This window comes from Pseudophryne corroboree, chromosome 4, assembly GCF_028390025.1.
Source record: "Pseudophryne corroboree isolate aPseCor3 chromosome 4, aPseCor3.hap2, whole genome shotgun sequence".
In the NCBI taxonomy this organism is placed as follows: domain Eukaryota; kingdom Metazoa; phylum Chordata; class Amphibia; order Anura; family Myobatrachidae; genus Pseudophryne; species Pseudophryne corroboree.
Window position 1 is genome coordinate 62,724,025 of NC_086447.1, and position 27,909 is coordinate 62,751,933.

Here is a 27,909-nt window from a genome sequence, read left to right on the forward strand (position 1 = left end):
AGAGAAATTGGAAAAGTTTCAATCAAACTATGAAAAATTATTGACCAGTCTATAAAATGTGATGTTGCTCAGTGGTAGATTATATTCCCCAGAATCTGTGTTTCCTCACTGAAATAAAAGTTATCATATGATACCTACAGTATCGTTGAAATCTATACAGCAAGGTATAATTGTTATCTTTGCTCCGTGCTCTGAGTTTAACCTTAGAACAGTGGAAGTAATAGAACTTGAGTACTATGCAGAACAGCAATCGCTCTGTATCAAAACACACCAACACAGAGGGGATGTAGCTCAGTGGTAGAGCGCATGCTTTGCATGTATGAGGCCCTGGGTTCAATCCCTGGCATCTCCATGTTTTGCAAAATATAGATTCTTACTTATCTGTATGTAACCTCTTCAGAAGAGCCCAAGACCAACAAATGCATGAATGCACTCTACAGTAATGGGCAAGAATTAACACCAATTATAAAAAATAATTGATCATTCTATTAAATGTGATGTAGCTCAGTGGTAGATTATATTCTGTGGATACTGTGTTTCCTTATTTAACCAGCAGTTACCATATCATACCTACTGACATTCTCCAAACACTGATGTCAAGTATATGGTAATTATGAAACAGAGTTTTAATTTCACTGGGAAATGTACTATAAAAGCAGTAGTTTCATAAAAGAACAAATCACACGATACAGCAAAACTAATTGATTAAGAAGGACAGACATCTTTAAACACATTGTGAACCTATGGAGGATGGATTTGGGCTTGAATGTCAAGTAATTAGTGATCAATCAATGCATGAAAAGATAAACACATATCAACTCTGTACAAAATACCTGGTGAAGCCTTAGTCAGCAATGCCCAGGAGGCAGTCATAGCCTGCATCCTATGTGCCCTTCTTCCAAGTTCTGACACTGCTGATAAAACAGAATGTAAGACTGTCCTCTACTTGGCAATACTTGATCAATATCCATGCCATTCATTACATAAGGTAGGGGATTCTGATGAAAACCCAGACTCCGGTGAAGAAGTCTAACAGCAATTTAAAGTGTGGAATGATCATCTACTTGCATCCTCATCAGCTGTGGAAATTATGGTGTCCTTGAACTCTGGCAAAGTGTAATGGTTTTTATTGCTTTATACTCGGAGATGACCCTTAGAACACTAGAAAATAGTAGAACTTGAGTACAATGCAAAGCTGCAATCGAATGAGTACCACACTTTTTCACAGGGGATGTAGCTCAGTGGTAGAGCGCATGCTTTGCATGTATGAGGCCCTGGGTTCAATCCCCGGCATCTCTATGTTTTGCAAAATGTAGATTCTTTCTTAACTCTATGTAACCTCTCCAGATCAACAAATGCATAAAAAAAAAACTCTAGAGAAATTGGAAAAGTTTCAATCAAACTATGAAAAATTATTGACCAGTTTATAAAATGTGATGTTGCTCAGTGGAAAATTATATTCCCCAGAATCTGTGTTTCCTCATTGAAATAAAAGTTATCATATGATACCTACAGTATCCTTGAAATCTATACAGCAAGGTATAATTGTTATCTTTGCTCTGTGCTCTGAGTTTAACCTTAGAACAGTGGAAGTAGTAGAACTTGAGTACTATGCAGAACAGCAATCGCTCGGTATCAAAACACACCAACTCAGAGGGGATGTAGCTCAGTGGTAGAGCGCATGCTTTGCATGTATGAGGCATGTATGTTTTGAAAAATATAGATTCTTACTTATGTGTATGTAACCTCTTCAGAAGAGCCCAAGACCAACAAATGCATTAATGCACTCTACAGTAATGGGCAAGAATTAACACCAATTATAAAAAATAATTGATCATTCTATTAAATGTGATGTGGTAGATTATATTCTGTGGATACTGTGTTTCCTTATTTAACCAGCAGTTACCATATCATACCTACTGACATTCTCCAAACACTGATGTCAAGTATATGGTAATTATGAAACAGAGTTTTAATTTCACTGGGAAATGTACTATAAAAGCAGTAGTTTCATAAAAGAACAAATCACACGATACAGCAAAACTAATTGATTAAGAAGGACAGACATCTTTAAACACATTGTGAACCTATGGAGGATGGATTTGGGCTTGAATGTCAAGTAATTAGTGATCAATCAATGCATGAAAAGATAAACACATATCAACTCTGTACAAAATACCTGGTGAAGCCTTAGTCAGCAATGCCCAGGAGGCAGTCATAGCCTGCATCCTATGTGCCCTTCTTCCAAGTTCTGACACTGCTGATAAAACAGAATGTAAGACTGTCCTCTACTTGGCAATACTTGATCAATATCCATGCCATTCATTACATAAGGTAGGGGATTCTGATGATAACCCAGACTCCGGTGAAGAAGTCTAACAGCAATTTAAAGTGTGGAATGATCATCTACTTGCATCCTCATCAGCTGTGGAAATTATGGTGTCCTTGAACTCTGGCAAAGTCTAATGGTTTTTATTGCTATATACTCGGAGATGACCCTTAGAACACTAGAAAATAGTAGAACTTAAGTACAATGCAAAGCTGCAATCGAATGAGTGCCATACTTTTTCACAGGGGATGTAGCTCAGTGGTAGAGCGCATGCTTTGCATGTATGAGACCCCGGGTTCAATCCCCGGCATCTCCATGTTTTGCAAAATGTAGATTCTTTCTTAACTCTATGTAACCTCTCCAGATCAACAAATGCATTAAAAAAACTCTAGAGAAATTGGAAAAGTTTCAATCAAACTATGTAAAATTATTGACCAGTCTATAAAATGTGATGTTGCTTAGTGGTAGATTATATTCCCCAGAATCTGTGTTTCCTCATTGAAATAAAAGTTATCATATGATACCTACAGTATCCTTGAAATCTATACAGCAAGGTATAATTGTTATCTTTGCTCCGTGCTCTGAGTTTAACCTTAGAACAGTGGAAGTAGTAGAACTTGAGTACTATGCAGAACAGCAATCGCTCGGTATCAAAACACACCAAGTCAGAGGGGATGTAGCTCAGTGGTAGAGCACATGCTTTGCATGTATGAGGCCCCGGGTTCAATCCCCGGCATCTCCATGTTTTGCAAAATATAGATTCTTACTTATCTGTATGTAACCTCTTCAGAAGAGACACAAAACAGTGGGTGTACATTAACAGTGGTTGCTCAATAAAAACAGATTAAGCAGCCTTAATTGCTGCACCGGGAGGGGCAAACACAAAATCCCTGAATACTTTATGGATAGACAAAAGTGTGCAGCATCTAATGGCGCTATGTCCGTAAGATGTATCCCTTGTATTATTTAGGGAATATATCAATTAAAACCCAAGTGGTTAAAAAATACAGTACATTTTATTGAAACATATGGACATGCATGAACAAGAAATAATAAAAATGCAGATTAAGAATTTTTTACACAATACAATACATAGTGTGTGCAGCTGGAACTAGGAGACAGTGACTCGGTTAAAGTGCTGGTGCAATGTGCTGGTGGCAAATCTCACCCTTTGGTGGCCCTGCAGTGGGCTAGCTTAGGAAAGCAATGCTGGTCCGGTGCTGATATAGCCCGGCACCACCGCATGGGGCATGAATCAGCTTCTGGGTTCTTTACCAGGTGGTCACCGCTCCTTGGTCCAGTTTTCAATCCAATTAACAACGCGTTTCGGTCATATGCTTTTGACCTTTTTCAAGTTTTATGGATTGAGTCTATAAGGCTATGTGGCTGTTTTATACCCGTACTGATCATCCTATTACTCCTGACACCTGTGGCTTTCCGGAGCGCCGCATCGCCCCGGCTCGTCCCGCCGGAAATGACGTCTTTTGCGTATTAAATGTGATGTAGCTCAGTGGTAGATTATATTCTGTGGATACTGTGTTTCCTTATTTAACCAGCAGTTACCATATCATACCTACTGACATTCTCCAAACACTGATGTCAAGTATATGGTAATTATGAAACAGAGTTTTAATTTCACTGGGAAATGTACTATAAAAGCAGTAGTTTCATAAAAGAACAAATCACACGATACAGCAAAACTAATTGATTAAGAAGGACAGACATCTTTAAACACATTGTGAACCTATGGAGGATGGATTTGGGCTTGAATGTCAAGTAATTAGTGATCAATCAATGCATGAAAAGATAAACACATATCAACTCTGTACAAAATACATGGTGAAGCCTTAGTCAGCAATGCCCAGGAGGCAGTCATAGCCTGCATCCTATGTGCCCTTCTTCCAAGTTCTGACACTGCTGATAAAACAGAATGTAAGACTGTCCTCTACTTGGCAATACTTGATCAATATCCATGCCATTCATTACATAAGGTAGGGGATTCTGATGATAACCCAGACTCCGGTGAAGAAGTCTAACAGCAATTTAAAGTGTGGAATGATCATCTACTTGCATCCTCATCAGCTGTGGAAATTATGGTGTCCTTGAACTCTGGCAAAGTGTAATGGTTTTTATTGCTTTATACTCGGAGATGACCCTTAGAACACTAGAAAATAGTAGAACTTGAGTACAATGCAAAGCTGCAATCGAATGAGTACCACACTTTTTCACAGGGGATGTAGCTCAGTGGTAGAGCGCATGCTTTGCATGTATGAGGCCCTGGGTTCAATCCCCGGCATCTCCATGTTTTGCAAAATGTAGATTCTTTCTTAACTCTATGTAACCTCTCCAGATCAACAAATGCATTAAAAAAAACTCTAGAGAAATTGGAAAAGTTTCAATCAAACTATGAAAAATTATTGACCAGTCTATAAAATGTGATGTTGCTCAGTGGAAAATTATATTCCCCAGAATCTGTGTTTCCTCATTGAAATAAAAGTTATCATATGATACCTACAGTATCCTTGAAATCTATACAGCAAGGTATAATTGTTATCTTTGCTCTGTGCTCTGAGTTTAACCTTAGAACAGTGGAAGTAGTAGAACTTGAGTACTATGCAGAACAGCAATCGCTCGGTATCAAAACACACCAACTCAGAGGGGATGTAGCTCAGTGGTAGAGCGCATGCTTTGCATGTATGAGGCCCCGGGTTCAATCCCCGGCATCTCCATGTTTTGAAAAATATAGATTCTTACTTATGTGTATGTAACCTCTTCAGAAGAGCCCAAGACCAACAAATGCATTAATGCACTCTACAGTAATGGGCAAGAATTAACACCAATTATAAAAAATAATTGATCATTCTATTAAATGTGATGTAGCTCAGTGGTAGATTATATTCTGTGGATACTGTGTTTCCTTATTTAACCAGCAGTTACCATATCATACCTACTGACATTCTCCAAACACTGATGTCAAGTATATGGTAATTATGAAACAGAGTTTTAATTTCACTGGGAAATGTACTATAAAAGCAGTAGTTTCATAAAAGAACAAATCACACGATACAGCAAAACTAATTGATTAAGAAGGACAGACATCTTTAAACACATTGTGAACCTATGGAGGATGGATTTGGGCTTGAATGTCAAGTAATTAGTGATCAATCAATACATGAAAAGATAAACACATATCAACTCTGTACAAAATACCTGGTGAAGCCTTAGTCAGCAATGCCCAGGAGGCAGTCATAGCCTGCATCCTATGTGCCCTCCTTCCAAGTTCTGACACTGCTGATAAAACAGAATGTAAGACTGTCCTCTACTTGGCAATACTTGATCAATATCCATGCCATTCATTACATAAGGTAGGGGATTCTGATGATAACCCAGACTCCGGTGAAGAAGTCTAACAGCAATTTAAAGTGTGGAATGATCATCTACTTGCATCCTCATCAGCTGTGGAAATTATGGTGTCCTTGAACTCTGGCAAAGTCTAATGGTTTTTATTGCTATATACTCGGAGATGACCCTTAGAACACTAGAAAATAGTAGAACTTAAGTACAATGCAAAGCTGCAATCGAATGAGTGCCATACTTTTTCACAGGGGATGTAGCTCAGTGGTAGAGCGCATGCTTTGCATGTATGAGGCCCCGGGTTCAATCCCCGGCATCTCCATGTTTTGCAAAATGTAGATTCTTTCTTAACTCTATGTAACCTCTCCAGATCAACAAATGCATAAAAAAAAAACTCTAGAGAAATTGGAAAAGTTTCAATCAAACTATGAAAAATTATTGACCAGTCTATAAAATGTGATGTTGCTCAGTGGTAGATTATATTCCCCAGAATCTGTGTTTCCTCATTGAAATAAAAGTTATCATATGATACCTACAGTATCCTTGAAATCTATACAGCAAGGTATAATTGTTATCTTTGCTCCGTGCTCTGGGTTTAACCTTAGAACAGTGGAAGTAGTAGAACTTGAGTACTATGCAGAACAGCAATCGCTCAGTATCAAAACACACCAAGTCAGAGGGGATGTAGCTCAGTGGTAGAGCACATGCTTTGCATGTATAAGGCCCCGGGTTCAATCCCCGGCATCTCCATGTTTTGCAAAATATAGATTCTTACTTATCTGTATGTAACCTCTTCAGAAGAGACACAAAACAGTGGGTGTACATTAACAGTGGTTGCTCAATAAAAACAGATTAAGCAGCCTTAATTGCTGCACCGGGAGGGACAAACACAAAATCCCTGAATACTTTATGGATAGACAAAAGTGTGCAGCATCTAATGGCGCTATGTCCGTAAGATGTATCCCTTGTATTATTTAGGGAATATATCAATTAAAACCCAAGTGGTTAAAAAATACAGTACATTTTATTGAAACATATGGACATGCATGAACAAGAAATAATAAAAATGCAGATTAAGAATTTTTTACACAATACAATACATAGTGTGTGCAGCTGGAACTAGGAGACAGTGACTCGGTTAAAGTGCTGGTGCAATGTGCTGGTGGCAAATCTCACCCTTTGGTGGCCCTGCGGTGGGCTAGCTTAGGAAAGCAATGCTGGTCCGGTGCTGATATAGCCCGGCACCACCGCATGGGGCATGAATCAGCTTCTGGGTTCTTTACCAGGTGGTCACCGCTCCTTGGTCCAGTTTTCAATCCAATTAACAACGCGTTTCGGTCATATGCTTTTGACCTTTTTCAAGTTTTATGGATTGAGTCTATAAGGCTATGTGGCTGTTTTATACCCGTACTGATCATCCTATTACTCCTGACACCTGTGGCTTTCCGGAGCGCCGCATCGCCCCGGCTCGTCCCGCCGGAAATGACGTCTTTTGCGTATTAAATGTGATGTAGCTCAGTGGTAGATTATATTCTGTGGATACTGTGTTTCCTTATTTAACCAGCAGTTACCATATCATACCTACTGACATTCTCCAAACACTGATGTCAAGTATATGGTAATTATGAAACAGAGTTTTAATTTCACTGGGAAATCTACTATAAAAGCAGCAGTTTCATAAAAGAACAAATCACACGATACAGCAAAACTAATTGATTAAGAAGGACAGACATCTTTAAACACATTGTGAACCTATGGAGGATGGATTTGGGCTTGAATGTCAAGTAATTAGTGATCAATCAATGCATGAAAAGATAAACACATATCAACTCTGTACAAAATACCTGGTGAAGCCTTAGTCAGCAATGCCCAGGAGGCAGTCATAGCCTGCATCCTATGTGCCCTTCTTCCAAGTTCTGACACTGCTGATAAAACAGAATGTAAGACTGTCCTCTACTTGGCAATACTTGATCAATATCCATGCCATTCATTACATAAGGTAGGGGATTCTGATGATAACCCAGACTCCGGTGAAGAAGTCTAACAGCAATTTAAAGTGTGGAATGATCATCTACTTGCATCCTCATCAGCTGTGGAAATTATGGTGTCCTTGAACTCTGGCAAAGTGTAATGGTTTTTATTGCTATATACTCGGAGATGACCCTTAGAACACTAGAAAATAGTAGAACTTAAGTACAATGCAAAGCTGCAATCGAATGAGTGCCATACTTTTTCACAGGGGATGTAGCTCAGTGGTAGAGCGCATGCTTTGCATGTATGAGGCCCCGGGTTCAATCCCCGGCATCTCCATGTTTTGCAAAATGTAGATTCTTTCTTAACTCTATGTAACCTCTCCAGATCAACAAATGCATAAAAAAAAAACTCTAGAGAAATTGGAAAAGTTTCAATCAAACTATGAAAAATTATTGACCAGTCTATAAAATGTGATGTTGCTCAGTGGTAGATTATATTCCCCAGAATCTGTGTTTCCTCATTGAAATAAAAGTTATCATATGATACCTACAGTATCCTTGAAATCTATACAGCAAGGTATAATTGTTATCTTTGCTCCGTGCTCTGGGTTTAACCTTAGAACAGTGGAAGTAGTAGAACTTGAGTACTATGCAGAACAGCAATCGCTCAGTATCAAAACACACCAAGTCAGAGGGGATGTAGCTCAGTGGTAGAGCACATGCTTTGCATGTATAAGGCCCCGGGTTCAATCCCCGGCATCTCCATGTTTTGCAAAATATAGATTCTTACTTATCTGTATGTAACCTCTTCAGAAGAGACACAAAACAGTGGGTGTACATTAACAGTGGTTGCTCAATAAAAACAGATTAAGCAGCCTTAATTGCTGCACCGGGAGGGACAAACACAAAATCCCTGAATACTTTATGGATAGACAAAAGTGTGCAGCATCTAATGGCGCTATGTCCGTAAGATGTATCCCTTGTATTATTTAGGGAATATATCAATTAAAACCCAAGTGGTTAAAAAATACAGTACATTTTATTGAAACATATGGACATGCATGAACAAGAAATAATAAAAATGCAGATTAAGAATTTTTTACACAATACAATACATAGTGTGTGCAGCTGGAACTAGGAGACAGTGACTCGGTTAAAGTGCTGGTGCAATGTGCTGGTGGCAAATCTCACCCTTTGGTGGCCCTGCGGTGGGCTAGCTTAGGAAAGCAATGCTGGTCCGGTGCTGATATAGCCCGGCACCACCGCATGGGGCATGAATCAGCTTCTGGGTTCTTTACCAGGTGGTCACCGCTCCTTGGTCCAGTTTTCAATCCAATTAACAACGCGTTTCGGTCATATGCTTTTGACCTTTTTCAAGTTTTATGGATTGAGTCTATAAGGCTATGTGGCTGTTTTATACCCGTACTGATCATCCTATTACTCCTGACACCTGTGGCTTTCCGGAGCGCCGCATCGCCCCGGCTCGTCCCGCCGGAAATGACGTCTTTTGCGTATTAAATGTGATGTAGCTCAGTGGTAGATTATATTCTGTGGATACTGTGTTTCCTTATTTAACCAGCAGTTACCATATCATACCTACTGACATTCTCCAAACACTGATGTCAAGTATATGGTAATTATGAAACAGAGTTTTAATTTCACTGGGAAATCTACTATAAAAGCAGCAGTTTCATAAAAGAACAAATCACACGATACAGCAAAACTAATTGATTAAGAAGGACAGACATCTTTAAACACATTGTGAACCTATGGAGGATGGATTTGGGCTTGAATGTCAAGTAATTAGTGATCAATCAATGCATGAAAAGATAAACACATATCAACTCTGTACAAAATACCTGGTGAAGCCTTAGTCAGCAATGCCCAGGAGGCAGTCATAGCCTGCATCCTATGTGCCCTTCTTCCAAGTTCTGACACTGCTGATAAAACAGAATGTAAGACTGTCCTCTACTTGGCAATACTTGATCAATATCCATGCCATTCATTACATAAGGTAGGGGATTCTGATGAAAACCCAGACTCCGGTGAAGAAGTCTAACAGCAATTTAAAGTGTGGAATGATCATCTACTTGCATCTTCATCAGCTGTGGAAATTATGGTGTCCTTGAACTCTGGCAAAGTGTAATGGTTTTTATTGCTTTATACTCGGAGATGACCCAAAGAACACTAGAAAATAGTAGAACTTAAGTACAATGCATAGCTGCAATCAAATGAGTGCCACACTTTTTCACAGGGGATGTAGCTCAGTGGTAGAGCGCATGCTGTGCATGTAGGAGGCCCCGGGTTCAATCCCCGGCATCTCCATGTTTTGCAAAATGTAGATTCTTTCTTAACTCTATGTAACCTCTCCAGATCAACAAATGCATTAAAAAAAACTCTAGAGAAATTGGAAAAGTTTCAATCAAACTATGAAAAATTATTGACCAGTCTATAAAATGTGATGTTGCTCAGTGGAAGATTATATTCCCCAGAATCTGTGTTTCCTCATTGAAATAAAAGTTATCATATGATACCTACAGTATCCTTGAAATCTATACAGCAAGGTATAATTGTTATCTTTGCTCTGTGCTCTGAGTTTAACCTTAGAACAGTGGAAGTAGTAGAACTTGAGTACTATGCAGAACAGCAATCGCTCGGTATCAAAACACACCAACTCAGAGGGGATGTAGCTCAGTGGTAGAGCACATGCTTTGCATGTATGAGGCCCCGGGTTCAAAACCCGGCATCTTCATGTTTTGAAAAATATAGATTCTTACTTATGTGTATGTAACCTCTTCAGAAGAGCCCAAGACCAACAAATGCATGAATGCACTCTACAGTAATGGGCAAGAATTAACACCAATTATAAAAAATAATTGATCATTCTATTAAATGTGATGTAGCTCAGTGGTAGATTATATTCTGTGGATACTGTGTTTCCTTATTTAACCAGCAGTTACCATATCATACCTACTGATATTCTCCAAACACTGATGTCAAGTATATGGTAATTATGAAACAGAGTTTTAATTTCACTGGGAAATGTACTATAAAAGCAGTAGTTTCATAAAAGAACAAATCACACGATACAGCAAAACTAATTGATTAAGAAGGACAGACATCTTTAAACACATTGTGAACCTATGGAGGATGGATTTGGGCTTGAATGTCAAGTAATTAGTGATCAATCAATGCATGAAAAGATAAACACATATCAACTCTGTACAAAATACCTGGTGAAGCCTTAGTCAGCAATGCCCAGGAGGCAGTCATAGCCTGCATCCTATGTGCCCTTCTTCCAAGTTCTGACACTGCTGATAAAACAGAATGTAAGACTGTCCTCTACTTGGCAATACTTGATCAATATCTATGCCATTCATTACATAAGGTAGGGGATTCTGATGATAACCCAGACTCCGGTGAAGAAGTCTAACAGCAATTTAAAGTGTGGAATGATCATCTACTTGCATCCTCATCAGCTGTGGAAATTATGGTGTCCTTGATCTCTGGCAAAGTCTAATGGTTTTTATTGCTATATACTCGGAGATGACCCTTAGAACACTAGAAAATAGTAGAACTTAAGTACAATGCAAAGCTGCAATCGAATGAGTGCCATACTTTTTCACAGGGGATGTAGCTCAGTGGTAGAGCGCATGCTTTGCATGTATGAGGCCCCGGGTTCAATCCCCGGCATCTCCATGTTTTGCAAAATGTAGATTCTTTCTTAACTCTATGTAACCTCTCCAGATCAACAAATGCATTAAAAAAAACTCTAGAGAAATTGGAAAAGTTTCAATCAAACTATGAAAAATTATTGACCAGTCTATAAAATGTGATGTTGCTCAGTGGTAGATTATATTCCCCAGAATCTGTGTTTCCTCATTGAAATAAAAGTTATCATATGATACCTACAGTATCCTTGAAATCTATACAGCAAGGTATAATTGTTATCTTTGCTCTGTGCTCTGAGTTTAACCTTAGAACAGTGGAAGTAGTAGAACTTGAGTACTATGCAGAACAGCAATCGCTCGGTATCAAAACACACCAACTCAGAGGGGATGTAGCTCAGTGGTAGAGCGCATGCTTTGCATGTATGAGGCCCCAGGTTCAATACCCGGCATCTTCCTGTTTTGAAAAATATAGATTCTTACTTATCTGTATGTAACCTCTTCAGAAGAGCCCAAGACCAACAAATGCATGAATGCACTCTACAGTAATGGGCAAGAATTAACACCAATTATAAAAAATAATTGATCATTCTATTAAATGTGATGTAGCTCAGTGGTAGATTATATTCTGTGGATACTGTGTTTCCTTATTTAACCAGCAGTTACCATATCATACCTACTGACATTCTCCAAACACTGATGTCAAGTATATGGTAATTATGAAACAGAGTTTTAATTTCACTGGGAAATGTACTATAAAAGCAGTAGTTTCATAAAAGAACAAATCACACGATACAGCAAAACTAATTGATTAAGAAGGACAGACATCTTTAAACACATTGTGAACCTATGGAGGATGGATTTGGGCTTGAATGTCAAGTAATTAGTGATCAATCAATGCATGAAAAGATAAACACATATCAACTCTGTACAAAATACCTGGTGAAGCCTTAGTCAGCAATGCCCAGGAGGCAGTCATAGCCTGCATCCTATGTGCACTTCTTCCAAGTTCTGACACTGCTGATAAAACAGAATGTAAGACTGTCCTCTACTTGGCAATACTTGATCAATATCCATGCCATTCATTACATAAGGTAGGGGATTCTGATGATAACCCAGACTCCGGTGAAGAAGTCTAACAGCAATTTAAAGTGTGGAATGATCATCTACTTGCATCCTCATCAGCTGTGGAAATTATGGTGTCCTTGAACTCTGGCAAAGTCTAATGGTTTTTATTGCTATATACTCGGAGATGACCCTTAGAACACTAGAAAATAGTAGAACTTAAGTACAATGCAAAGCTGCAATCGAATGAGTGCCATACTTTTTCACAGGGGATGTAGCTCAGTGGTAGAGCGCATGCTTTGCATGTATGAGGCCCCGGGTTCAATCCCCGGCATCTCCATGTTTTGCAAAATGTAGATTCTTTCTTAACTCTATGTAACCTCTCCAGATCAACAAATGCATTAAAAAAACTCTAGAGAAATTGGAAAAGTTTCAATCAAACTATGTAAAATTATTGACCAGTCTATAAAATGTGATGTTGCTTAGTGGTAGATTATATTCCCCAGAATCTGTGTTTCCTCATTGAAATAAAAGTTATCATATGATACCTACAGTATCCTTGAAATCTATACAGCAAGGTATAATTGTTATCTTTGCTCCGTGCTCTGAGTTTAACCTTAGAACAGTGGAAGTAGTAGAACTTGAGTACTATGCAGAACAGCAATCGCTCGGTATCAAAACACACCAAGTCAGAGGGGATGTAGCTCAGTGGTAGAGCACATGCTTTGCATGTATGAGGCCCCGGGTTCAATCCCCGGCATCTCCATGTTTTGCAAAATATAGATTCTTACTTATCTGTATGTAACCTCTTCAGAAGAGACACAAAACAGTGGGTGTACATTAACAGTGGTTGCTCAATAAAAACAGATTAAGCAGCCTTAATTGCTGCACCGGGAGGGACAAACACAAAATCCCTGAATACTTTATGGATAGACAAAAGTGTGCAGCATCTAATGGCGCTATGTCCGTAAGATGTATCCCTTGTATTATTTAGGGAATATATCAATTAAAACCCAAGTGGTTAAAAAATACAGTACATTTTATTGAAACATATGGACATGCATGAACAAGAAATAATAAAAATGCAGATTAAGAATTTTTTACACAATACAATACATAGTGTGTGCAGCTGGAACTAGGAGACAGTGACTCGGTTAAAGTGCTGGTGCAATGTGCTGGTGGCAAATCTCACCCTTTGGTGGCCCTGCGGTGGGCTAGCTTAGGAAAGCAATGCTGGTCCGGTGCTGATATAGCCCGGCACCACCGCATGGGGCATGAATCAGCTTCTGGGTTCTTTACCAGGTGGTCACCGCTCCTTGGTCCAGTTTTCAATCCAATTAACAACGCGTTTCGGTCATATGCTTTTGACCTTTTTCAAGTTTTATGTATTGAGTCTATAAGGCTATGTGGCTGTTTTATACCCGTACTGATCATCATATTACTCCTGACACCTGTGGCTTTCCGGAGCGCCGCATCGCCCCGGCTCGTCCCGCCGGAAATGACGTCTTTTGCGTATTAAATGTGATGTAGCTCAGTGGTAGATTATATTCTGTGGATACTGTGTTTCCTTATTTAACCAGCAGTTACCATATCATACCTACTGACATTCTCCAAACACTGATGTCAAGTATATGGTAATTATGAAACAGAGTTTTAATTTCACTGGGAAATGTACTATAAAAGCAGTAGTTTCATAAAAGAACAAATCACACGATACAGCAAAACTAATTGATTAAGAAGGACAGACATCTTTAAACACATTGTGAACCTATGGAGGATGGATTTGGGCTTGAATGTCAAGTAATTAGTGATCAATCAATGCATGAAAAGATAAACACATATCAACTCTGTACAAAATACCTGGTGAAGCCTTAGTCAGCAATGCCCAGGAGGCAGTCATAGCCTGCATCCTATGTGCCCTTCTTCCAAGTTCTGACACTGCTGATAAAACAGAATGTAAGACTGTCCTCTACTTGGCAATACTTGATCAATATCCATGCCATTCATTACATAAGGTAGGGGATTCTGATGATAACCCAGACTCCGGTGAAGAAGTCTAACAGCAATTTAAAGTGTGGAATGATCATCTACTTGCATCCTCATCAGCTGTGGAAATTATGGTGTCCTTGAACTCTGGCAAAGTGTAATGGTTTTTATTGCTATATACTCGGAGATGACCCTTAGAACACTAGAAAATAGTAGAACTTAAGTACAATGCAAAGCTGCAATCGAATGAGTGCCATACTTTTTCACAGGGGATGTAGCTCAGTGGTAGAGCGCATGCTTTGCATGTATGAGGCCCCGGGTTCAATCCCCGGCATCTCCATGTTTTGCAAAATGTAGATTCTTTCTTAACTCTATGTAACCTCTCCAGATCAACAAATGCATAAAAAAAAAACTCTAGAGAAATTGGAAAAGTTTCAATCAAACTATGAAAAATTATTGACCAGTCTATAAAATGTGATGTTGCTCAGTGGTAGATTATATTCCCCAGAATCTGTGTTTCCTCATTGAAATAAAAGTTATCATATGATACCTACAGTATCCTTGAAATCTATACAGCAAGGTATAATTGTTATCTTTGCTCCGTGCTCTGGGTTTAACCTTAGAACAGTGGAAGTAGTAGAACTTGAGTACTATGCAGAACAGCAATCGCTCAGTATCAAAACACACCAAGTCAGAGGGGATGTAGCTCAGTGGTAGAGCACATGCTTTGCATGTATAAGGCCCCGGGTTCAATCCCCGGCATCTCCATGTTTTGCAAAATATAGATTCTTACTTATCTGTATGTAACCTCTTCAGAAGAGACACAAAACAGTGGGTGTACATTAACAGTGGTTGCTCAATAAAAACAGATTAAGCAGCCTTAATTGCTGCACCGGGAGGGACAAACACAAAATCCCTGAATACTTTATGGATAGACAAAAGTGTGCAGCATCTAATGGCGCTATGTCCGTAAGATGTATCCCTTGTATTATTTAGGGAATATATCAATTAAAACCCAAGTGGTTAAAAAATACAGTACATTTTATTGAAACATATGGACATGCATGAACAAGAAATAATAAAAATGCAGATTAAGAATTTTTTACACAATACAATACATAGTGTGTGCAGCTGGAACTAGGAGACAGTGACTCGGTTAAAGTGCTGGTGCAATGTGCTGGTGGCAAATCTCACCCTTTGGTGGCCCTGCGGTGGGCTAGCTTAGGAAAGCAATGCTGGTCCGGTGCTGATATAGCCCGGCACCACCGCATGGGGCATGAATCAGCTTCTGGGTTCTTTACCAGGTGGTCACCGCTCCTTGGTCCAGTTTTCAATCCAATTAACAACGCGTTTCGGTCATATGCTTTTGACCTTTTTCAAGTTTTATGGATTGAGTCTATAAGGCTATGTGGCTGTTTTATACCCGTACTGATCATCCTATTACTCCTGACACCTGTGGCTTTCCGGAGCGCCGCATCGCCCCGGCTCGTCCCGCCGGAAATGACGTCTTTTGCGTATTAAATGTGATGTAGCTCAGTGGTAGATTATATTCTGTGGATACTGTGTTTCCTTATTTAACCAGCAGTTACCATATCATACCTACTGACATTCTCCAAACACTGATGTCAAGTATATGGTAATTATGAAACAGAGTTTTAATTTCACTGGGAAATGTACTATAAAAGCAGCAGTTTCATAAAAGAACAAATCACACGATACAGCAAAACTAATTGATTAAGAAGGACAGACATCTTTAAACACATTGTGAACCTATGGAGGATGGATTTGGGCTTGAATGTCAAGTAATTAGTGATCAATCAATGCATGAAAAGATAAACACATATCAACTCTTTACAAAATACCTGGTGAAGCCTTAGTCAGCAATGCCCAGGAGGCAGTCATAGCCTGCATCCTATGTGCCCTTCTTCCAAGTTCTGACACTGCTGATAAAACAGAATGTAAGACTGTCCTCTACTTGGCAATACTTGATCAATATCCATGCCATTCATTACATAAGGTAGGGGATTCTGATGAAAACCCAGACTCCGGTGAAGAAGTCTAACAGCAATTTAAAGTGTGGAATGATCATCTACTTGCATCTTCATCAGCTGTGGAAATTATGGTGTCCTTGAACTCTGGCAAAGTGTAATGGTTTTTATTGCTTTATACTCGGAGATGACCCAAAGAACACTAGAAAATAGTAGAACTTAAGTACAATGCATAGCTGCAATCAAATGAGTCCTACACTTTTTCACAGGGGATGTAGCTCAGTGGTAGAGCGCATGCTGTGCATGTAGGAGGCCCCGGGTTCAATCCCCGGCATCTCCATGTTTTGCAAAATGTAGATTCTTTCTTAACTCTATGTAACCTCTCCAGATCAACAAATGCATTAAAAAAAACTCTAGAGAAATTGGAAAAGTTTCAATCAAACTATGAAAAATTATTGACCAGTCTATAAAATGTGATGTTGCTCAGTGGAAGATTATATTCCCCAGAATCTGTGTTTCCTCATTGAAATAAAAGTTATCATATGATACCTACAGTATCCTTGAAATCTATACAGCAAGGTATAATTGTTATCTTTGCTCTGTGCTCTGAGTTTAACCTTAGAACAGTGGAAGTAGTAGAACTTGAGTACTATGCAGAACAGCAATCGCTCGGTATCAAAACACACCAACTCAGAGGGGATGTAGCTCAGTGGTAGAGCGCATGCTTTGCATGTATGAGGCCCCGGGTTCAAAACCCGGCATCTTCATGTTTTGAAAAATATAGATTCTTACTTATGTGTATGTAACCTCTTCAGAAGAGCCCAAGACCAACAAATGCATGAATGCACTCTACAGTAATGGGCAAGAATTAACACCAATTATAAAAAATAATTGATCATTCTATTAAATGTGATGTAGCTCAGTGGTAGATTATATTCTGTGGATACTGTGTTTCCTTATTTAACCAGCAGTTACCATATCATACCTACTGATATTCTCCAAACACTGATGTCAAGTATATGGTAATTATGAAACAGAGTTTTAATTTCACTGGGAAATGTACTATAAAAGCAGTAGTTTCATAAAAGAACAAATCACACGATACAGCAAAACTAATTGATTAAGAAGGACAGACATCTTTAAACACATTGTGAACCTATGGAGGATGGATTTGGGCTTGAATGTCAAGTAATTAGTGATCAATCAATGCATGAAAAGATAAACACATATCAACTCTGTACAAAATACCTGGTGAAGCCTTAGTCAGCAATGCCCAGGAGGCAGTCATAGCCTGCATCCTATGTGCCCTACTTCCAAGTTCTGACACTGCTGATAAAACAGAATGTAAGACTGTCCTCTACTTGGCAATACTTGATCAATATCTATGCCATTCATTACATAAGGTAGGGGATTCTGATGATAACCCAGACTCCGGTGAAGAAGTCTAACAGCAATTTAAAGTGTGGAATGATCATCTACTTGCATCCTCATCAGCTGTGGAAATTATGGTGTCCTTGATCTCTGGCAAAGTCTAATGGTTTTTATTGCTATATACTCGGAGATGACCCTTAGAACACTAGAAAATAGTAGAACTTAAGTACAATGCAAAGCTGCAATCGAATGAGTGCCATACTTTTTCACAGGGGATGTAGCTCAGTGGTAGAGCGCATGCTTTGCATGTATGAGGCCCCGGGTTCAATCCCTGGCATCTCCATGTTTTGCAAAATGTAGATTCTTTCTTAACTCTATGTAACCTCTCCAGATCAACAAATGCATTAAAAAAAACTCTAGAGAAATTGGAAAAGTTTCAATCAAACTATGAAAAATTATTGACCAGTCTATAAAATGTGATGTTGCTCAGTGGTAGATTATATTCCCCAGAATCTGTGTTTCCTCATTGAAATAAAAGTTATCATATGATACCTACAGTATCCTTGAAATCTATACAGCAAGGTATAATTGTTATCTTTGCTCTGTGCTCTGAGTTTAACCTTAGAACAGTGGAAGTAGTAGAACTTGAGTACTATGCAGAACAGCAATCGCTCGGTATCAAAACACACCAACACAGAGGGGATGTAGCTCAGTGGTAGAGCGCATGCTTTGCATGTATGAGGCCCCAGGTTCAATACCCGGCATCTTCCTGTTTTGAAAAATATAGATTCTTACTTATCTGTATGTAACCTCTTCAGAAGAGCCCAAGACCAACAAATGCATGAATGCACTCTACAGTAATGGGCAAGAATTAACACCAATTATAAAAAATTATTGATCATTCTATTAAATGTGATGTAGCTCAGTGGTAGATTATATTCTGTGGATACTGTGTTTCCTTATTTAACCAGCAGTTACCATATCATACCTACTGACATTCTCCAAACACTGATGTCAAGTATATGGTAATTATGAAACAGAGTTTTAATTTCACTGGGAAATGTACTATAAAAGCAGTAGTTTCATAAAAGAACAAATCACACGATACAGCAAAACTAATTGATTAAGAAGGACAGACATCTTTAAACACATTGTGAACCTATGGAGGATGGATTTGGGCTTGAATGTCAAGTAATTAGTGATCAATCAATGCATGAAAAGATAAACACATATCAACTCTGTACAAAATACCTGGTGAAGCCTTAGTCAGCAATGCCCAGGAGGCAGTCATAGCCTGCATCCTATGTGCACTTCTTCCAAGTTCTGACACTGCTGATAAAACAGAATGTAAGACTGTCCTCTACTTGGCAATACTTGATCAATATCCATGCCATTCATTACATAAGGTAGGGGATTCTGATGATAACCCAGACTCCGGTGAAGAAGTCTAACAGCAATTTAAAGTGTGGAATGATCATCTACTTGCATCCTCATCAGCTGTGGAAATTATGGTGTCCTTGAACTCTGGCAAAGTCTAATGGTTTTTATTGCTATATACTCGGAGATGACCCTTAGAACACTAGAAAATAGTAGAACTTAAGTACAATGCAAAGCTGCAATCGAATGAGTGCCATACTTTTTCACAGGGGATGTAGCTCAGTGGTAGAGCGCATGCTTTGCATGTATGAGGCCCCGGGTTCAATCCCCGGCATCTCCATGTTTTGCAAAATGTAGATTCTTTCTTAACTCTATGTAACCTCTCCAGATCAACAAATGCATTAAAAAAACTCTAGAGAAATTGGAAAAGTTTCAATCAAACTATGTAAAATTATTGACCAGTCTATAAAATGTGATGTTGCTTAGTGGTAGATTATATTCCCCAGAATCTGTGTTTCCTCATTGAAATAAAAGTTATCATATGATACCTACAGTATCCTTGAAATCTATACAGCAAGGTATAATTGTTATCTTTGCTCCGTGCTCTGAGTTTAACCTTAGAACAGTGGAAGTAGTAGAACTTGAGTACTATGCAGAACAGCAATCGCTCGGTATCAAAACACACCAAGTCAGAGGGGATGTAGCTCAGTGGTAGAGCACATGCTTTGCATGTATGAGGCCCCGGGTTCAATCCCCGGCATCTCCATGTTTTGCAAAATATAGATTCTTACTTATCTGTATGTAACCTCTTCAGAAGAGACACAAAACAGTGGGTGTACATTAACAGTGGTTGCTCAATAAAAACAGATTAAGCAGCCTTAATTGCTGCACCGGGAGGGACAAACACAAAATCCCTGAATACTTTATGGATAGACAAAAGTGTGCAGCATCTAATGGCGCTATGTCCGTAAGATGTATCCCTTGTATTATTTAGGGAATATATCAATTAAAACCCAAGTGGTTAAAAAATACAGTACATTTTATTGAAACATATGGACATGCATGAACAAGAAATAATAAAAATGCAGATTAAGAATTTTTTACACAATACAATACATAGTGTGTGCAGCTGGAACTAGGAGACAGTGACTCGGTTAAAGTGCTGGTGCAATGTGCTGGTGGCAAATCTCACCCTTTGGTGGCCCTGCGGTGGGCTAGCTTAGGAAAGCAATGCTGGTCCGGTGCTGATATAGCCCGGCACCACCGCATGGGGCATGAATCAGCTTCTGGGTTCTTTACCAGGTGGTCACCGCTCCTTGGTCCAGTTTTCAATCCAATTAACAACGCGTTTCGGTCATATGCTTTTGACCTTTTTCAAGTTTTATGGATTGAGTCTATAAGGCTATGTGGCTGTTTTATACCCGTACTGATCATCCTATTACTCCTGACACCTGTGGCTTTCCGGAGCGCCGCATCGCCCCGGCTCGTCCCGCCGGAAATGACGTCTTTTGCGTATTAAATGTGATGTAGCTCAGTGGTAGATTATATTCTGTGGATACTGTGTTTCCTTATTTAACCAGCAGTTACCATATCATACCTACTGACATTCTCCAAACACTGATGTCAAGTATATGGTAATTATGAAACAGAGTTTTAATTTCACTGGGAAATGTACTATAAAAGCAGCAGTTTCATAAAAGAACAAATCACACGATACAGCAAAACTAATTGATTAAGAAGGACAGACATCTTTAAACACATTGTGAACCTATGGAGGATGGATTTGGGCTTGAATGTCAAGTAATTAGTGATCAATCAATGCATGAAAAGATAAACACATATCAACTCTGTACAAAATACCTGGTGAAGCCTTAGTCAGCAATGCCCAGGAGGCAGTCATAGCCTGCATCCTATGTGCCCTTCTTCCAAGTTCTGACACTGCTGATAAAACAGAATGTAAGACTGTCCTCTACTTGGCAATACTTGATCAATATCCATGCCATTCATTACATAAGGTAGGGGATTCTGATGATAACCCAGACTCCGGTGAAGAAGTCTAACAGCAATTTAAAGTGTGGAATGATCATCTACTTGCATCCTCATCAGCTGTGGAAATTATGGTGTCCTTGAACTCTGGCAAAGTGTAATGGTTTTTATTGCTTTATACTCGGAAATGACCCTTAGAACACTAGAAAATAGTAGAACTTGAGTACAATGCAAAGCTGCAATCGAATGAGTACCAAACTTTTTCACAGGGGATGTAGCTCAGTGGTAGAGCGCATGCTTTGCATGTATGAGGCCCTGGGTTCAATCCCCTGCATCTCCATGTTTTGCAAAATGTAGATTCTTTCTTAACTCTATGTAACCTCTCCAGATCAACAAATGCATTAAAAAAAACTCTAGAGAAATTGGAAAAGTTTCAATCAAACTATGAAAAATTATTGACCAGTCTATAAAATGTGATGTTGCTCAGTGGAAAATTATATTCCCCAGAATCTGTGTTTCCTCATTGAAATAAAAGTTATCATATGATACCTACAGTATCCTTGAAATCTATACAGCAAGGTATAATTGTTATCTTTGCTCTGTGCTCTGAGTTTAACCTTAGAACAGTGGAAGTAGTAGAACTTGAGTACTATGCAGAACAGCAATCGCTCGGTATCAAAACACACCAACTCAGAGGGGATGTAGCTCAGTGGTAGAGCACATGCTTTGCATGTATGAGGCCCTGGGTTCAATCCCCGGCATCTCCATGTTTTGAAAAATATAGATTCTTACTTATGTGTATGTAACCTCTTCAGAAGAGCCCAAGACCAACAAATGCATTAATGCACTCTACAGTAATGGGCAAGAATTAACACCAATTATAAAAAATAATTGATCATTCTATTAAATGTGATGTAGCTCAGTGGTAGATTATATTCTGTGAATACTGTGTTTCCTTATTTAACCAGCAGTTACCATATCATACCTACTGACATTCTCCAAACACTGATGTCAAGTTTATGGTAATTATGAAACAGAGTTTTAATTTCACTGGGAAATGTACTATAAAAGCAGTAGTTTCATAAAAGAACAAATCACACGATACAGCAAAACTAATTGATTAAGAAGGACAGACATCTTTAAACACATTGTGAACCTATGGAGGATGGATTTGGGCTTGAATGTCAAGTAATTAGTGATCAATCAATGCATGAAAAGATAAACACATATCAACTCTGTACAAAATACCTGGTGAAGCCTTAGTCAGCAATGCCCAGGAGGCAGTCATAGCCTGCATCCTATGTGCCCTTCTTCCAAGTTCTGACACTGCTGATAAAACAGAATGTAAGACTGTCCCCTACTTGGCAATACTTGATCAATATCCATGCCATTCATTACATAAGGTAGGGGATTCTGATGATAACCCAGACTCCGGTGAAGAAGTCTAACAGCAATTTAAAGTGTGGAATGATCATCTACTTGCATCCTCATCAGCTGTGGAAATTATGGTGTCCTTGAACTCTGGCAAAGTCTAATGGTTTTTATTGCTATATACTCGGAGATGACCCTTAGAACACTAGAAAATAGTAGAACTTAAGTACAATGCAAAGCTGCAATCGAATGAGTGCCATACTTTTTCACAGGGGATGTAGCTCAGTGGTAGAGCGCATGCTTTGCATGTATAAGGCCCCGGGTTCAATCCCCGGCATCTCCATGTTTTGCAAAATGTAGATTCTTTCTTAACTCTATGTAACCTCTCCAGATCAACAAATGCATAAAAAAAAAACTCTAGAGAAATTGGAAAAGTTTCAATCAAACTATGAAAAATTATTGACCAGTCTATAAAATGTGATGTTGCTCAGTGGTAGATTATATTCCCCAGAATCTGTGTTTCCTCATTGAAATAAAAGTTATCATATGATACCTACAGTATCCTTGAAATCTATACAGCAAGGTATAATTGTTATCTTTGCTCCGTGCTCTGAGTTTAACCTTAGAACAGTGGAAGTAGTAGAACTTGAGTACTATGCAGAACAGCAATCGCTCGGTATCAAAACACACCAAGTCAGAGGGTATGTAGCTCAGTGGTAGAGCACATGCTTTGCATGTATGAGGCCCCGGGTTCAATCCCCGGCATCTCCATGTTTTGCAAAATATAGATTCTTACTTATCTGTATGTAACCTCTTCAGAAGAGACACAAAACAGTGGGTGTACATTAACAGTGGTTGCTCAATAAAAACAGATTAAGCAGCCTTAATTGCTGCACCGGGAGGGACAAACACAAAATCCCTGAATACTTTATGGATAGACAAAAGTGTGCAGCATCTAATGGCGCTATGTCCGTAAGATGTATCCCTTGTATTATTTAGGGAATATATCAATTAAAACCCAAGTGGTTAAAAAATACAGTACATTTTATTGAAACATATGGACATGCATGAACAAGAAATAATAAAAATGCAGATTAAGAATTTTTTACACAATACAATACATAGTGTGTGCAGCTGGAACTAGGAGACAGTGACTCGGTTAAAGTGCTGGTGCAATGTGCTGGTGGCAAATCTCACCCTTTGGTGGCCCTGCGGTGGGCTAGCTTAGGAAAGCAATGCTGGTCCGGTGCTGATATAGCCCGGCACCACCGCATGGGGCATGAATCAGCTTCTGGGTTCTTTACCAGGTGGTCACCGCTCCTTGGTCCAGTTTTCAATCCAATTAACAACGCGTTTCGGTCATATGCTTTTGACCTTTTTCAAGTTTTATGGATTGAGTCTATAAGGCTATGTGGCTGTTTTATACCCGTACTGATCATCCTATTACTCCTGACACCTGTGGCTTTCCGGAGCGCCGCATCGCCCCGGCTCGTCCCGCCGGAAATGACGTCTTTTGCGTATTAAATGTGATGTAGCTCAGTGGTAGATTATATTCTGTGGATACTGTGTTTCCTTATTTAACCAGCAGTTACCATTAGAGATGAGCGGGTTCGGTTTCTTTGAATCCGAACCCGCACGAACTTCACTTTTTTTTTCACGGGTCCGAGCGACTCGGATCTTCCCGCCTTGCTCGGTTAACCCGAGCGCGCCTGAACGTCATCATGACGCTGTCGGATTCTCGCGAGACTCGGATTCTATATAAGGAGCCGCGCGTCGCCGCCATTTTCACACGTGCATTGAGATTGATAGGGAGAGGACGTGGCTGGCGTCCTCTCCATTAGAATAGATTAGAAGAGAGAGAGAGAGAGAGAGATTGTGCAGACAGAGTTTACCACAGTGACCAGTGCAGTTGTTGTTAAGTTAACTTTTATTTAATATATCCGTTCTCTGCTATATCCGTTCTCTGCCTGAAAAAAACGATACACAGCAGTCACACAGTGTGACTCAGTCTGTGTGCACTCAGCTCAGCCCAGTGTGCTGCACATCAATGTATAAAAGCTTATAATAATTGTGGAGGAGACTGGGGAGCACTGCAGGTTGTTATAGCAGGAGCCAGGAGTACATAATATTATATTAATTTAAAATTAAACAGTGCACACTTTTGCTGCAGGAGTGCCACTGCCAGTGTGACTAGTGGTGACCAGTGCCTGACCACCAGTATAGTAGTATATTGTTGTATACTATCTCTTTATCAACCAGTCTATATTAGCAGCAGACACAGTACAGTGCGGTAGTTCACGGCTGTGGCTACCTCTGTGTCGGCAGTCGGCACTCGGCAGGCAGTCCGTCCATCCATAATTGTATAATTATATACCACCTAACCGTGGTATTTTTTTTTCTTTCTTTATACCGTCGTCATAGTCATACTAGTTGTTACGAGTATACTACTATCTCTTTATCAACCAGTGTACAGTGCGGTAGTTAACGGCTGTGGCTACCTCTGTGTCGGCAGTCGGCAGGCAGTCCGTCCATCCATAATTGTATTATAATATATACCACCTAACCGTGGTTTTTTTTTCATTCTTTATACCGTCATAGTGTCATACTAGTTGTTACGAGTATACTACTATCTCTTTATCAACCAGTGTACAGTGCGGTAGTTCACGGCTGTGGCTACCTCTGTGTCGGCAGTCGGCAGGCAGTCCGTCCATCCATAATTGTATTATAATATATACCACCTAACCGTGGTTTTTTTTTCATTCTTTATACCGTCATAGTCAGTCATACTAGTTGTTACGAGTATACTACTATCTCTTTATCAACCAGTGTACAGTGCGGTAGTTCACGGCTGTGGCTACCTCTGTGTCGGCACTCGGCAGGCAGTCCGTCCATCCATAATTGTATTATAATATATACCACCTAACCGTGGTTTTTTTTTCATTCTTTATACCGTCATAGTGTCATACTAGTTGTTACGAGTATACTACTATCTCTTTATCAACCAGTGTACAGTGCGGTAGTTCACGGCTGTGGCTACCTCTGTGTCGGCAGTCGGCAGGCAGTCCGTACATCCATAATTGTATTATAATATATACCACCTAACCGTGGTTTTTTTTTCATTCATTATACCGTCATAGTGTCATACTAGTTGTTACGAGTATACTACTATCTCTTTATCAACCAGTGTACAGTGCGGTAGTTCACGGCTGTGGCTACCTCTGTGTCGGAACTCGGCAGGCAGTCCGTCCATCCATAATTGTATTATTATAATATATACCACCTAACCGTGGTTTTTTTTTCATTCTTTATACCGTCATAGTGTCATACTAGTTTACGAGTATACTACTATCTCTTTATCAACCAGTGTACAGTGCGGTAGTTCACGGCTGTGGCTACCTCTGTGTCGGCAGTCGGCAGGCAGTCCGTCCATCCATAATTGTATTATAATATATACCACCTAACCGTGGTTTTTTTTTCATTCTTTATACCGTCGTCATACTAGTTGTTACGAGTATACTACTATCTCTTTATCAACCAGTGTACAGTGCGGTAGTTCACGGCTGTGGCTACCTCTGTGTCGGAACTCGGCAGGCAGTCCGTCCATCCATAATTGTATTACAATATATACCACCTAACCGTGGTTTTTTTTTCATTCTTTATACCGTCATAGTCAGTCATACTAGTTGTTACGAGTATACTACTATCTCTTTATCAACCAGTGTACAGTGCGGTAGTTCACGGCTGTGGCTACCTCTGTGTCGGAACTCGGCAGGCAGTCCGTCCATCCATAATTGTATTATTATAATATATACCACCTAACCGTGGTTTTTTTTTCATTCTTTATACCGTCGTCATACTAGTTGTTACGAGTATACTACTATCTCTTTATCAACCAGTGTACAGTGCGGTAGTTCACGGCTGTAGCTACCTCTGTGTCGGCAGTCGGCAGGCAGTCCGTCCATCCATAATTGTATTATAATATATACCACCTAACCGTGGTTTTTTTTTCATTCTTTATACCGTCATAGTCAGTCATACTAGTTGTTACGAGTATACTACTATCTCTTTATCAACCAGTGTACAGTGCGGTAGTTCACGGCTGTGGCTACCTCTGTGTCGGCACTCGGCAGGCAGTCCGTCCAACCATAATTGTATTATAATATATACCACCTAACCGTGGTTTTTTTTTCATTCTTTATACCGTCGTCATACTAGTTGTTACGAGTATACTACTATCTCTTTATCAACCAGTGTACAGTGCGGTAGTTCACGGCTGTGGCTACCTCTGTGTCGGCACTCGGCAGGCAGTCCGTCCATCCATAATTGTATTATATACCACCTAACCGTGGTTTTTTTATACCACCTAACCGTGGCAGTCCGTCCATAATTGTATACTAGTATCCAATCCATCCATCTCCATTGTTTACCTGAGGTGCCTTTTAGTTCTGCCTATAAAATATGGAGAACAAAAAAGTTGAGGTTCCAAAATTAGGGAAAGATCAAGATCCACTTCCACCTCGTGCTGAAGCTGCTGCCACTAGTCATGGCCGAGACGATGAAATGCCAGCAACGTCGTCTGCCAAGGCCGATGCCCAATGTCATAGTACAGAGCATGTCAAATCCAAAACACCAAATATCAGAAAAAAAAGGACTCCAAAACCTAAAATAAAATTGTCGGAGGAGAAGCGTAAACTTGCCAATATGCCATTTACCACACGGAGTGGCAAGGAACGGCTGAGGCCCTGGCCTATGTTCATGGCTAGTGGTTCAGCTTCACATGAGGATGGAAGCACTCAGCCTCTCGCTAGAAAACTGAAAAGACTCAAGCTGGCAAAAGCACCGCAAAGAACTGTGCGTTCTTTGAAATCCCAAATCCACAAGGAGAGTCCAATTGTGTCGTTTGCGATGCCTGACCTTCCCAACACTGGACGTGAAGAGCATGCGCCTTCCACTATTTGCATGCCCCCTGCAAGTGCTGGAAGGAGCACCCGCAGTCCAGTTCCTGATAGTCAGATTGAAGATGTCAGTGTTGAAGTACACCAGGATGAGGAGGATATGGGTGTTGCTGGCGCTGGGGAGGAAATTGACCAGGAGGATTCTGATGGTGAGGTGGTTTGTTTAAGTCAGGCACCCGGGGAGACACCTGTTGTCCGTGGGAGGAATATGGCCGTTGACATGCCAGGTGAAAATACCAAAAAAATCAGCTCTTCGGTGTGGAGGTATTTCACCAGAAATGCGGACAACAGGTGTCAAGCCGTGTGTTCCCTTTGTCAAGCTGTAATAAGTAGGGGTAAGGACGTTAACCACCTCGGAACATCCTCCCTTATACGTCACCTGCAGCGCATTCATAATAAGTCAGTGACAAGTTCAAAAACTTTGGGTGACAGCGGAAGCAGTCCACTGACCAGTAAATCCCTTCCTCTTGTAACCAAGCTCACGCA

At 39.8% G+C, this 27,909-nt stretch overlaps 28 non-coding genes across 28 annotated transcripts; all 28 read left to right on the forward strand.

Annotated features, from left to right (window-relative positions):
- Positions 1 to 280: 280 nt before the first annotated feature.
- On the forward strand, positions 281 to 352 carry TRNAA-UGC (transfer RNA alanine (anticodon UGC)). Its single transcript has one exon. It is a non-coding gene; the product is annotated as a tRNA-Ala (tRNA).
- An 875-nt stretch (positions 353 to 1,227) lies between these two features.
- TRNAA-UGC (transfer RNA alanine (anticodon UGC)) lies at positions 1,228 to 1,299 on the forward strand. Its single transcript has one exon. It is a non-coding gene; the product is annotated as a tRNA-Ala (tRNA).
- Positions 1,300 to 2,573: 1,274 nt separating this feature from the next.
- On the forward strand, positions 2,574 to 2,645 carry TRNAA-UGC (transfer RNA alanine (anticodon UGC)). The gene has a single exon. It is a non-coding gene; the product is annotated as a tRNA-Ala (tRNA).
- Positions 2,646 to 2,999: 354 nt separating this feature from the next.
- Positions 3,000 to 3,071, forward strand: TRNAA-UGC (transfer RNA alanine (anticodon UGC)). The gene has a single exon. It is a non-coding gene; the product is annotated as a tRNA-Ala (tRNA).
- A 1,488-nt stretch (positions 3,072 to 4,559) lies between these two features.
- On the forward strand, positions 4,560 to 4,631 carry TRNAA-UGC (transfer RNA alanine (anticodon UGC)). Its single transcript has one exon. It is a non-coding gene; the product is annotated as a tRNA-Ala (tRNA).
- A 355-nt stretch (positions 4,632 to 4,986) lies between these two features.
- On the forward strand, positions 4,987 to 5,058 carry TRNAA-UGC (transfer RNA alanine (anticodon UGC)). The gene has a single exon. It is a non-coding gene; the product is annotated as a tRNA-Ala (tRNA).
- An 875-nt stretch (positions 5,059 to 5,933) lies between these two features.
- On the forward strand, positions 5,934 to 6,005 carry TRNAA-UGC (transfer RNA alanine (anticodon UGC)). The gene has a single exon. It is a non-coding gene; the product is annotated as a tRNA-Ala (tRNA).
- A 356-nt stretch (positions 6,006 to 6,361) lies between these two features.
- Positions 6,362 to 6,433, forward strand: TRNAA-UGC (transfer RNA alanine (anticodon UGC)). Its single transcript has one exon. It is a non-coding gene; the product is annotated as a tRNA-Ala (tRNA).
- A 1,488-nt stretch (positions 6,434 to 7,921) lies between these two features.
- On the forward strand, positions 7,922 to 7,993 carry TRNAA-UGC (transfer RNA alanine (anticodon UGC)). Its single transcript has one exon. It is a non-coding gene; the product is annotated as a tRNA-Ala (tRNA).
- A 356-nt stretch (positions 7,994 to 8,349) lies between these two features.
- TRNAA-UGC (transfer RNA alanine (anticodon UGC)) lies at positions 8,350 to 8,421 on the forward strand. Its single transcript has one exon. It is a non-coding gene; the product is annotated as a tRNA-Ala (tRNA).
- Positions 8,422 to 9,909: 1,488 nt separating this feature from the next.
- Positions 9,910 to 9,981, forward strand: TRNAA-UGC (transfer RNA alanine (anticodon UGC)). The gene has a single exon. It is a non-coding gene; the product is annotated as a tRNA-Ala (tRNA).
- Positions 9,982 to 10,336: 355 nt separating this feature from the next.
- TRNAA-UGC (transfer RNA alanine (anticodon UGC)) lies at positions 10,337 to 10,408 on the forward strand. Its single transcript has one exon. It is a non-coding gene; the product is annotated as a tRNA-Ala (tRNA).
- An 875-nt stretch (positions 10,409 to 11,283) lies between these two features.
- Positions 11,284 to 11,355, forward strand: TRNAA-UGC (transfer RNA alanine (anticodon UGC)). Its single transcript has one exon. It is a non-coding gene; the product is annotated as a tRNA-Ala (tRNA).
- A 355-nt stretch (positions 11,356 to 11,710) lies between these two features.
- Positions 11,711 to 11,782, forward strand: TRNAA-UGC (transfer RNA alanine (anticodon UGC)). The gene has a single exon. It is a non-coding gene; the product is annotated as a tRNA-Ala (tRNA).
- Positions 11,783 to 12,657: 875 nt separating this feature from the next.
- Positions 12,658 to 12,729, forward strand: TRNAA-UGC (transfer RNA alanine (anticodon UGC)). Its single transcript has one exon. It is a non-coding gene; the product is annotated as a tRNA-Ala (tRNA).
- Positions 12,730 to 13,083: 354 nt separating this feature from the next.
- On the forward strand, positions 13,084 to 13,155 carry TRNAA-UGC (transfer RNA alanine (anticodon UGC)). Its single transcript has one exon. It is a non-coding gene; the product is annotated as a tRNA-Ala (tRNA).
- Positions 13,156 to 14,643: 1,488 nt separating this feature from the next.
- On the forward strand, positions 14,644 to 14,715 carry TRNAA-UGC (transfer RNA alanine (anticodon UGC)). Its single transcript has one exon. It is a non-coding gene; the product is annotated as a tRNA-Ala (tRNA).
- Positions 14,716 to 15,071: 356 nt separating this feature from the next.
- TRNAA-UGC (transfer RNA alanine (anticodon UGC)) lies at positions 15,072 to 15,143 on the forward strand. The gene has a single exon. It is a non-coding gene; the product is annotated as a tRNA-Ala (tRNA).
- Positions 15,144 to 16,631: 1,488 nt separating this feature from the next.
- On the forward strand, positions 16,632 to 16,703 carry TRNAA-UGC (transfer RNA alanine (anticodon UGC)). Its single transcript has one exon. It is a non-coding gene; the product is annotated as a tRNA-Ala (tRNA).
- Positions 16,704 to 17,058: 355 nt separating this feature from the next.
- Positions 17,059 to 17,130, forward strand: TRNAA-UGC (transfer RNA alanine (anticodon UGC)). The gene has a single exon. It is a non-coding gene; the product is annotated as a tRNA-Ala (tRNA).
- Positions 17,131 to 18,005: 875 nt separating this feature from the next.
- On the forward strand, positions 18,006 to 18,077 carry TRNAA-UGC (transfer RNA alanine (anticodon UGC)). The gene has a single exon. It is a non-coding gene; the product is annotated as a tRNA-Ala (tRNA).
- Positions 18,078 to 18,432: 355 nt separating this feature from the next.
- On the forward strand, positions 18,433 to 18,504 carry TRNAA-UGC (transfer RNA alanine (anticodon UGC)). Its single transcript has one exon. It is a non-coding gene; the product is annotated as a tRNA-Ala (tRNA).
- Positions 18,505 to 19,379: 875 nt separating this feature from the next.
- On the forward strand, positions 19,380 to 19,451 carry TRNAA-UGC (transfer RNA alanine (anticodon UGC)). Its single transcript has one exon. It is a non-coding gene; the product is annotated as a tRNA-Ala (tRNA).
- A 354-nt stretch (positions 19,452 to 19,805) lies between these two features.
- On the forward strand, positions 19,806 to 19,877 carry TRNAA-UGC (transfer RNA alanine (anticodon UGC)). The gene has a single exon. It is a non-coding gene; the product is annotated as a tRNA-Ala (tRNA).
- Positions 19,878 to 21,365: 1,488 nt separating this feature from the next.
- On the forward strand, positions 21,366 to 21,437 carry TRNAA-UGC (transfer RNA alanine (anticodon UGC)). Its single transcript has one exon. It is a non-coding gene; the product is annotated as a tRNA-Ala (tRNA).
- Positions 21,438 to 21,792: 355 nt separating this feature from the next.
- Positions 21,793 to 21,864, forward strand: TRNAA-UGC (transfer RNA alanine (anticodon UGC)). The gene has a single exon. It is a non-coding gene; the product is annotated as a tRNA-Ala (tRNA).
- An 875-nt stretch (positions 21,865 to 22,739) lies between these two features.
- On the forward strand, positions 22,740 to 22,811 carry TRNAA-UGC (transfer RNA alanine (anticodon UGC)). The gene has a single exon. It is a non-coding gene; the product is annotated as a tRNA-Ala (tRNA).
- Positions 22,812 to 23,167: 356 nt separating this feature from the next.
- On the forward strand, positions 23,168 to 23,239 carry TRNAA-UGC (transfer RNA alanine (anticodon UGC)). Its single transcript has one exon. It is a non-coding gene; the product is annotated as a tRNA-Ala (tRNA).
- The last annotated feature ends 4,670 nt before the right edge of the window (positions 23,240 to 27,909 follow it).